The following is a 12,029-nucleotide window of genomic DNA, read 5'->3' on the forward strand; positions in this document are numbered from 1 at the left end:
ATATTTTGCTGCCTAGGAGACCATCTCAAAACTTCAGGCTTAAAGCAAAAGCCATTTATTAATATTTAGTTCATTATTCTATGTGGTAACAATTTGGTCTAGGCCAGTTGAGCAGTTATTCAACTCTCAGATGACAGCTGGCTGGATCTAGAATGGCCTCACCTGGGATGATCTGTCACTGCACCATATGGGTCTAGCCTGGGCTTGTTCACATGGTGGATGTGCAGGGTTCTAGAAGAACCAGTGAAAGCCACCAAGGCCTCTTGAGATCTAGACTTATAGTTGGCACAGGGTCAGTTCATCAGTTTTATTGACCAAAGCAAGTCATATCAGCCCAAGCTAAAGGAAAGGGAAAATTGACTCCTTCTCTTAAAAGGAGGAGCTGCAACGACTCATTGCAAAGGGATAGAGAGGGAAATAATTATGGCCATTTTAAAATTAATCTGAAACACCATCTCCTACCAATCCTAGTCAAAATAGATTACCCATTAATAATATTTTATGGCTTTAGTAATTTTGTTACTCTGCTTCTCATAATCTTCCAGTATTTCAGTCTAGCACAGATTATTGCTATAAGTGTGCACATATATGTGCTGGTACAGGCTGAAATTTTTTGTCACATTACTGGGTGATGCTCGTAAACTGATCTATCTGAAATTTGTGATCAAGTATCATTTCATCTAATTGTAAGGTGAAATTAGATAATTTATTGAGTGACCTCTCAGAATATATTATGATAAAATCTGAAAGACTTCAGAAAAAAATTTTTTGTTTTTATCCATAAAAATAAAAACTACTTTTAAGAATATCACAATATTTAGTTTCTTAAAACTTATCACAAGTCTCGGTAGAATGGACTCAAGATAAAAAGATTAAAAATGCTGAGTGTTAGCCAGAATATAGAGCCACTGGATTTTAATACATTGCTGGTGAGAGTACAAATTAATTCAATCAAATTTGAAACCTGAGCATAGAAATTACTGTATATGTTTTAAAAAATGTATATAAGAATGTTTATAATAGCTTTAGTTATAATAGCTCCAGATTGTAAATTGCCTGAATGTCTATAAATAGGAGAATGGATGAAAAAAATTGTAGTGTCGTCCCCTTCTCCTCCTGCCCTCAGTCTTTTCCAACATCAGGGTCTCTTCGAATGAGTCAGTTCTTCACATCAGGTAGCCAAAGTATTGGAGTTTCAGCTTCAGCATCAGTCCTTCCAATGAATATTCAGGACTGATTTCCTTTAGGATGAACAGGTTGGATCTCCTTGCTGTTCAGGGGACTCTCAAGAGTCTTCTCCAACACCACAGTTCAAAAGCATCAATTCTTCAGTGCTCAGCTTTCTTTATAGTCCAACTCTCACATCCATACATGACTACTGGAAAAACCATAGCTTTGACTAGATGAAGCTTTTTTGGCAAAGTAATGCCTCTGTTTTTTAATATGCTGTCTAAGTTGGTCATAACTTTTTTTCCAAGGAGCAAACATCTTTTAATTTCATGGCTGCAGTCACCCTCTGCAGTGATTTTGGAGCCCCAAAAAATAAAGTCTGACACTGCTTCCACTGTTTCCCCATCTATTTGTCATGAAGTGATGAAACCAGATGCCATGATCTTAGTTTTCTGAATGTTGAGTTTTAAGCCTACTTTTTGACTCTCCTCTTTCACTTTCACTTTAGCCTCACTAAAGACGCTCTTTAGTTCTTCATTTTCTGCCATAAGGGTGGTGTCATCTACATATTTGAGGTTATTGATATTTCTCCTGGCAATTTTGATTCCAGCTTGTGCTTCATCCCCCCAGTGTTTCCTATGATGTACTCTGCATATAAGTTAAATAAGCAGGGTGACAATATATAGCCTTTCCCGATTTGGAACCAGTCTGTTGTTCCATGTCCAGTTCTAACTGTTGCTTCTTGACCTGCATACAGATTTCTCAACAGGCAGATCAGGTGGTCTGGTATTCCCATCTTTTGAAGAATTAAAGCAGAAATAGATGTTTTTCTGGAACTCTCTTGCTTTATCTATGATCCAATGGATATTAGATCATATAAAGCTCAAGAAGATGCAAATTTAGTCCATATTGTTAGATGTCAAACCTTTGGGGAGTAAAAGAATTTGTAATGTTAACTGTTAACAGTAAAAGTGAAACTTCTGGGTTTTAGTAATATTCTGTGTTTTGATCTGGGTAGGAGCCACAGCACGGTTTAGATATGTAAAAATTTAGTGAACTATATACTCATGATGTATTTACTTTACCATACATATAAAGTATACACATACTTATATAGATGTTCTTTTTAGAAAAAGTGGATTTTAAAATTCTATCTAGTGGTGTTATAAATGAAAATATAAATCTTACTCATGGCCTCAAGTTGATCTGTTTATCGAAATTAAAGTTTTCTGCTATTCCTCCTCCTCTTTCAGAGATTAATTAGGAGGAAGTCCAGTGTAAGAATTTGATCTAGTCAAAATTATAAGACAAACTAGATTTAAAAGCTTCTTAAAAGACAAAAACACCCCCAAAAATAGCACACATACAAAGTAAATAAAAGCTTCCTAAGTGTTCTACAGTTTCATGAATTAAGAATATTGATGAGAGATTGGTTGTTCTATTTGTTGGGAAAGGTATGGCACATATACACATGTATGAATATGTATGCATTTGTGTAACCATGTGTGTTCATATGCTCTGTTCACACTAATGTGTACATGTATGCATGTGTGTTTTCTACTAAACTCCCTTAGGAAGAGTGAGGAGGCATAACTGTTCTCTAAAACAGCAGAAGTTTCATGAAAGGGTGTAGGCTTTGAGTCTCAAAATTCTGCTGAAGATCCCAAGGGCTATTATTCTGGATAACAATGCAGATTTGGGGAAATGTTCAGCTTCAGATGAATTTCTCTAGATGGAGGTGAGATACAAGGCAGAGAGCCTAGGACTAAGAAGTCATTTGTGTGTTAGGGACTAGAATATTTCTAAAGTGGGTTAATACCACATTGTGAAGAGGAAACGAGGGTAAAAGTGAACTATGAAGGAGGGTAGTCAAAGCAAGTCTAGAACTAAAGTGCTGGTCCAAGGGGACCCTTATTTCTGTTCCTTTAGACCTATAGCATCCAGTTCTATGTTTTTTCCTATATTGTAATTCACTCTATATTTCCCACAATTTTTCAGGAAAGCATAGTACTGATTCTGCAGCCTTACGTGCTTGGTGTTGTGGGGACAGTGGGCAGGGAATTAAGAAGACAAGGCAGTAAACAGAAGAGTAGCCTTACCACCTCACTTCTCCCTGGGGCCAATGTAACTAGAAAAACAGGATGTAGTGAGGGAGGATGGTGATCCTAGACTTCACAAAGCCACCAGTAGTGAAGTGAAACAAACCTCACTATGGAGGTGGTAGTTAGGACTTATGTGACCACAGAGAAGCTGCTATAGCATGGACAAATGCAGGAGGGGATGAGAGACAATCTCCTGAGGTGAGGCAGGAGTGAAAAAGCTGGGGGAGAATGAGCAGACACTTGGCTCACAGTGTGGTATAGGATCTTTGATAAAGAGACTGGGATGACATGTGAATGAGAAGATATGAAAGAATAAGAGCTACTGGATTTTTATTTTTTCCATGTGTTGAGATATCCTATGCATATAGTTTTAAAAAATCAAAAATTAAAAGCCAAAATACATTTGCATTTAGCTTCCTGATATCATAATTATGGGGACAAACTGAAGAAAAGTGTGAATTTTCAAAAGTAGGATCATATTAAAAATATATTCCTTGAGGTTTTTCAGCTATTCTGAATTAGTCATAGATTGGTGGTGGAAAATAATGGATTAGGAACGAATGTGACTGAAATCATTGCATTGAAATTATCTTCAACTATTTTATCCAAAGTCAGCATATATGCTGAATGAATTATAATTGTCAAAGAGGTCAAAAGAAACTCAAGGACAATGGATGTAATTGAGATAGGGTCATGGCCTTGTCAGATTTTGTATTCAGTAACTTTAGCAAATCAACCCTTAAAATATTGCTTGAGGGTTTTTATATGTCCCATAGTTTGGAAGCTAAGTAGAAATAGAATAGATGCCCCTGCATGTCTCCTTTGAAGAAAGAAGTCCAATCAAAACAATAAGAGAGGCAGTAGTGGTTCACAGAGGAAGTATGATTTCTCTGTATCTTTTCTGGGCTGAGTCCCAACCCATATATGGTGATTAAGTTGGTTACTCTGAATGTAGCCTAGCTTTGGAGCAATCAGTTTAACCGTGGTATAGTCATTAAAGCATCTAGACACATGGTCTTTCTATTTGCTATTGTGTATAGAACCAGTTTATTATTTTTCTGTTAAATTATTTGCAAGATTCCTGTGGGTTTTTTTATTTATTATCATTTGTAGACATTTATCTATGACTTAAAAGTACTTGGTGATTTAAATGCCTCCGATGTTGTATTAGTTTTCTAACGTTGTCATGACAAAACACCACAAACTTGGGTAACTTAAACAAAAGAAATTTATTTTCTCAGTTAGGAGGATGGCAATCTAAGATCAAGGTGTCCAAGGTTTTGTTTCTCCTAGGCCTCTCTCCCTGGCTTTCAGATAGCTGCCTTCTCACTGTATGTTCACATGGTCTTTTTTTCTGTTTAGGTGCATCCCTGATGTTTCCTTCTTTTCTTATAAGGATATCATGTTGGATTAGAATCTTACCCTTATGACCTATTTAACCTAGTTACCTCTTTAAAGGCTTATCTCCAAATACCATCACCCTGGGGATTAGGACTTCAGCAGATAAATTCTGGGGAGGGGGATACAATGAGTCTATGGGATGATGCTATACCATGAACTTAAAATTGTCTTGTTATCCACTTTCCTTTTAATATTACAACTTACTACTAATCACAAGCAGTAAAATACCTTAAATAAAGGGTGAATTGCTATTTAAAAAACAGACAAACCAATCCAGAACTAATTTAGGAATTTAACATTTGCTTCAGCCAGGTAGAACTTCAGATTGCTAACAGCTGAATGAAGTATAACCACCACCTCATGCGAAGAGTTGACTCATTGGAAAAGACCCTGATGCTGGGACAGATTGTGGGCAGGAGGAGAAGGGGATGACAGAGGATGAGATGGCTGGATGGCATCACCGACTCAATGGGCATGGGTTTGGGTAGACTCTGGGAGTTGGTGATGGACAGGGAGGCCTGGCGTGCTGTGATTCATGGGGTTGCAAAGAGTCGGACACGACTGAGCAACTGAACTGAACTGAATCAATATTAATCTTAGAAAACACAATTATCTAAAAATGTTAGCACACTGGCAAATAGATAACAACAACAACAAAAAAAAAACACTGCCTAGAGAAAACACTGTTAGAAATAATACAATGGTCTTGTCCTTTTTACTTTGCAAAAAAAACTCTAGATGAGATTATTCTCAGAGTTCCTTTTCTTTTTAATAAATCAGATTAAATCCTAAAATAGCTTAAATAAAGAACTTTGCTTTCTAAAGCTAGATAGTTAAGATGAAATGTTTTCCTTAAAAAACACAAAACTCAATAATTCAAATTAATAATTTCTAAAAATAGGTGGTAAGAAAAGAAAGAGTTTTGTATACATAACCTAAAGAGATAGAATCTATATGTATATTTTATCTTAAGAATAGATACTGGCTTTAGAGAAATAAGGAAGAGTATACTGAATCTCTTTGAAAAATAATTGTTCTGATTTGGCCTTCATGATGTGCATACAAGCAAAGAAGCCTGTGGTTGCTTGGCTGGTTTGTCCACAAATCTGGAGTGGCTCCTGTGTGTTGGCAAGTTTTGGTGTGCTTGTTCTCAGAAATTCTCCCTATTTTGAAAATCCAAACCTTTCACTGAGGTTTAAAACATGATATCTTGATCACATAAAGTTACAGATATAAAAGAAGTTTTTAATTTGCTTTTAAAAATTCAGGTTAGAAAAATTTACAATTTGTTCCTTTTCTCCCAGCAACTATAATACAGATATTATCTACTGTAAATATTGTAATTTTGTTGAAAATCATCCAGGAAAGATATTTTTGCTATTGCTGCTCAATGATGTTTTCTGAGGCAAAGGAAATGGTTATATACCCATATGCTTCACTGTAATAGCTTCTAGAATGGCTTATGAAAATCAGGAGAAAGTCATTCCCATTTCATTTTTTCCCACTCTGACACTGGTAAATAAATGCACTTCAAAAGCCTATAAAGCAATAATAAAAAACCTATTGCAGGGAGTAGCATGATATGTCAAAGTCCTGAAAAGGGAAAACCTACAAACCAGCGTGCTCTATTCTAAAAGATTATCATTTAGAATAGAAGGAGAGAGAAATAATTTCTCAGACAAGGAAAAAACTGAAAGAACTCAGCAACATTAATCCTACCCTAAGAGAACTATTGAAGGATCTTTGCGAAATAAAAAAGAAGCAAGATTCCATAGGAAAGGGAAAATCATAATGGGAAAGACACATATATAAGAGGACTGAAGATCACTTAAATAAGCCTTTACACAGATTAAATAAATAAATTGTAAAAGCAAATTATAACTACAATTAGCAGTGAAAAATAAGCATGAAGATGTAAAAATATGACACCAAAAATCACAAAGTATGGGGGAGGGGAGGGTAAAAGTGTAGATATTTTAGAATGTTTGAACTTGAATGATTATCAGTTTAAAGGGAGTGGATATAGTATTGAGTCACAACACACTTGAACTCTATACTATGGGAGTTCAAAAATATGCAATAGATTCATGTAAATAAAAAAGAAAGGAATTCAAGTATACTACAAAAAACCCCATCAAACCACAAAAGGAAAAACAAAAAAGGGAATGAGCAAAGAAGAACTGGAAAACAAGGATTAAAATGGCAATGAGAATATACTTATCAATAATTATTTTAAATGTCAATGAACTTAATATTCCAATCAAAAGACATAAATGGCAGGTTGGATTTTTTTTTTTTTTTAAACCAAGGACCTACAATATACTGCCTACAAGAGACTCACTTCAGGGTGAAAGACACACAGATTGAAGGTGAGGGGATGGAAAAAGATTTTTCATGCAAATAGAAATTACAAGAAAGCAGGGGTAGCAATACTCATATCAGACAAATGAGAGTTAAAACAAAGGCTGTGAAGAAAGACAAAGAAGGGCATTATATAATGATAAAGGGACCAGTACAAGAAGAGAATATTACATTTGTTAATATGTATGTACCAGAAATGGCAACCCACTCCAGTATTCTTGCCTGGAAAATCCCACGGACAGACGAGTCTAGCCGGCTACAGTTCATGGGGATGCAAAGAGTTGGGCACAACTTGGCGACTAAACAACAACAAAAATATAGGTACATCTAAATATATAAAATAAATGCCAAAAAACATAAAGGGAGGAATTGACAATAGTATAAGAGTAGAAGATGTTAATACCTCTCTGACATCAATGGGCAGATCACTCATAAAGAAAATAAATAAAGTAACAGAGGTCCTAAATGACACAATAGACCAACTAGATCTAATCAATTTCTACTGGACACCACAGCCACCCCCTTCAAAAAAAAAAAAAAAAGGAAAACAACCAGAATACACATTCTTTTCAAGTGCTCATGGGATGTTCTCTAGGATAGACCACATATTAGATCATAAAGTAAACCTCAACAAACTTTAAGGATAGAAATCATTTCAAGATTTTTTTCTGACCACAACTGTGTGAAACTAGAAATCAAGCAGAGAAAGAAAAACAGGAAAAGAATGAACACATGGAGACTAAACAACATGCTAGTAAAAAACCAATGGGTCAATGATGAAATCAAAGAAGAAATGACAAAATATCTTAAGACAAATGAAAATGAAAACACAATCTTGCAAAATCTATGGGATACAGCAAAATTGGTTCTAAGAGGGAAGTTCATAGTGATACAGGTCTTTCTCAAAAAAAAAAAGCAAGAAAATAATCTATCACTTAAAAGAATTAGAAAAAAGAAGAGCAAAAACCAGCAGCAGGATGGAAATAATAATCATGCAAGAAAATAACTTAATTAGTGATCAAAAACAATAGGAAAGGTCAATAAAACCAAGAACTGGTTTCTGAAAAGATAAATAAAAGCTTATTTTTATAAAAGCCTTTAGTCAGACTCACCAAGAGAGAGGACCCAAATAAACAAAATGAGAGAAGAAAAATAACAACTGATACTACAGAAAAACAACAACAACATAAAGATACAGAAATACAAAAATAAAGGAGACTATTATGAGCAGTTATATACCAAAGAATTGGACAACCTAGAAGAAGTTTCTAGAAACATACAGCCTGTTAAAGCCAAACCATGAAGAACAGATAATTTGAACAGATTGATCACCAGAAGTGAAATAGAACCTGTAAAAAAAAAAAAAAAATTTGCAAATGAAAGTTCAGGACTGAATGGCTTCAATGGAGAACTCTATGAAACATATAAAAAAGAACTTATACCTATCCCTCTCAAACAATTCTGAAAGACTTACAAGGAGAAAACAGTCCCAAATTCCTTGTATGAAACCACTGTCACCCTGATACCAAAACCAAAGACACTAAAAAAAGGAAATTATGGGCCAATATCTTTGGTGACTATAAATGCAAAAATTCTAGACAAAATATTAGCAAACAGAATCCAACACTACAAAAAAGTATCATACACCATGATCAAGTCATGATCACCGTGATCATCACCATCATCAAGATTTATTCCAGAGTCACAAGGATGCTTCAACATATGCAAATCAATGTGATACAACACATTAACAAAAGGAAAGACAAGCACATGATCATCTCAATAGAAGCAAAAAAAGACTTTGACAAAATTCAACATACATTCATGACAAAAACTCTCCTTTAAGTGGGTTTAGAGGGAACATATCTATCTCAATACAATAAAAGCCATTTGTGACAAACTTACAGTCAACGTAATACTTACTGGTGAAAAACTAAAAGTCTTCCTGTTAAATTCAGAAACAAGACAAGGATGCCTACTTTCACCACTTTTTAAAAAAAATTTTATTTAAATTATTTCTTTATTTTACTTTACAACATTGTATTGGTTTTGCCATACACTGACTTGAATCAGCCATGGGTGTACATGTGTTCCCCATCCTGAAACCCCCTCCCAACTCCCTCCCCATCCCATCCCTCTGGATCATCCCAGTGCACCAGCCCCAAGCATCCTGTATCATGCATTGAACCTGGACTGCTGCTTCGTTTCACATATGATAATTTACATGTTTCAATGCCATTCTCCCATATCATCGGACCCTCACCCTCTCCCACAGAGTCCAAAAGACTGTTCAATACATCTGTGTCTCTCTTGCTGTCTCACATACAGGGTTATCGTTACCATCTTTCTAAATTCCATATATATGCATTAGTATACTGTATTGGTGTTTTTCTTTCTGGCTTACTTCACTCTGTATAATGGGCTCCAGTTTCATCCACCTCATTAGAACTCATTCAAATGTATTCTTTTTAATGGCTGGGTAATACTCCATTGTGTATATGTACCACAGCTTTCTTATCCATTCATCTGCTGATGGGCATCTAGGTTGCTTCCATGTCCTGGCTATTATAAACAGTGCTGTGATGAACATTGGGCTACACATGTCTCTTTCAATTCTGGTTTCCTCAGTGTGTATGCCCAGAAGTGGGATTGCTGGGTCATATGGCAGTTCTATTTCCAGTTTTTTAAGGACTCTCCACACTGTTCTCCATAGTGGTTGTACTAGTTTGCATTCCCACCAACAGTGTAAGAGGGTTCCCTTTTCTCCACATCCTTTCCAGCATTTATTGCTTATAGACTTTTGGATAGCAGCCATCCTGACTGGCGTGTAATGGTACCTCATTGTGGTTTTGATTTGCATTTCTCTGATAATGAGTGATGTTGAGCATCTTTTCATGTGTTTGTTAGTCATCTCTGGAAATACAAAAACCTCAAATAGCCAAAGTAATCTTGAGAAAGAGGAATGGAACTGGAGGAATCAACCTGCCCGACAGTCTCTACTACAAAGCCACAGTCATCAGGACAGTGTGGTGCTGGCACAAAGACAGATATAAAAATCAATGGAACAAAATAGAAAGCCCAGAGATAAATCCATGCACCTATGGACACCTTATCTTTGACGAAGGAGGCAAGAGTATACAATGGAGAAAAGACAATCTCTTTAACAAGTGGTGCTGGGAAAACTGGTCAACCACTTGTAAAAGAATGAAACTAGAACACTTTCTAACACCATACACAAAAATAAACTCAAAATGGATTAAAGATCTAAATGTAAGACCAGAAATGATAAAACTCCTAGAGGAACACATAGGCAAAACACTCTCCAACATAAACCACAGCAGGATCCTCTATGACCCACCTCCCAGAATATTGGAAATAAAAGCAAAAATAAACAAATGGGACCTAATTAAAATTAAAAGCTTCTGCACAACAAAGGAAACTATAAGCAAGGCGAAAAGACAGCTTTCAGAATGGGAGAAAATAATAGCAAATGAAGCAATGGACAAAGAATTAATCTCAAAAATATACAAGCAACTCCTGCAGCTCAATTCCAGAAAAATAAAAGACCCAATCAAAAAGTGGGCCAAAGAACTAAACAGACATTTCTCCAAAGAAGACATACAGATGGCTAACAAACACATGAAAAGATGCTCTACTTTCACTACTTCTATCCAACACAGTATTGGAAGTTTTAGCCATAGCAGTCAGACAAGAAAAGGAAGTAAAAGTTAGCCAAATTAGAAAAGAAGAGGTAATGGACACTATTTGTGTTTAGTCACTCAGTTGTGTCCAATTCTTTGTGACCCCATAGACTGTAGCCCGCCAAGCTCTTCTGTCTATGGGGATTCTCCAGACAAGAATACTGGAGTGGATTGCTATCCCTCTCTCCAGAACACTATTTGTAGATGACATGATACTCAGAACCGCAAGGTCTCCACACAAAAAGTATTAGAACTAATGAACTCAGCAATGTAGCAGCATACAAGATTACAAGCATAAATTTGTCCATTTCTTTACACTAATTAAGAAATATCAGAAAGAGAAATTTCAAAAAAAATCCAGTTTAAAGTCACATAAAAAAATATCTAGGAATAAACTTAACCTAGGAGATGAAAGACCTATATGCTGAGAACTGTGAAACACTAATAAAGAAAATTGAAGATAATTCAGAGAAACGGAAAGATTATCCATGCTCTTGGATTGGAAGAATTAGTATTATTAAAATGACCATGCTATCCAAAGCAATCTACAGATTTAATACAATCCCTATCAAATACTCACAACATTTTTCACAGAACTAGAACAAATCATGCTAAAATTTGTATGGAACCACAAAAGACTCAGAATTGCCAAAGCAATCTTGGGGAAAAAGAGCAAAGCTGGAGGCATAACCCTTCCATAGACATGAAGTCAATGGAGCAGAATAAAGTCCAGAAATAAACCCATACACCTATGGCCAGTTAATCTATGACAAAGGAGGCAAGAAGATACAATACAATGGAGAAAGGACAGTCTCTTCAACAGGTGTTGTTGGAAAAGCTAGACATGTGTGCATGTTCAGTTGCTCAGTCATGTCTGACTCTTTGCAACCCCATGGACTATAGCCAACTAGGTTCCTCTGTCCATGGGATTCTCCAAGCAAGAAAGCTGGGATGGGTTGCCATTTCCTCTTCCAAGGGATCTTCCTGACCTAGGGATCAAACCCACGTCTCCTGTGTCTCCTGCATTGGCAGGCTGATTCTTTACCACTAAGCCACCTGGGAAGCCCTTGGAAAAGTTGGACAACTACATGTAAATCAGTGAAATTAGAGCACTCCCTCACACCATATAAAAAAAGAAACTCAAAGTGGTTTAAGACCTAAACATAAGACCTAAAACCATATAATCCTAGAGGAGAACATAGACATAACATTATCTGACATAAATCATAGCAAGTATTCTTAGATCAGTCTCTAAGGTATAATAAATTTTAAGAAATGAGACTTAAGCAAACTT

The sequence above is a fragment of the Dama dama genome, chromosome 29 (assembly GCF_033118175.1).
Source record: "Dama dama isolate Ldn47 chromosome 29, ASM3311817v1, whole genome shotgun sequence".
NCBI lineage: Eukaryota > Metazoa > Chordata > Mammalia > Artiodactyla > Cervidae > Dama > Dama dama.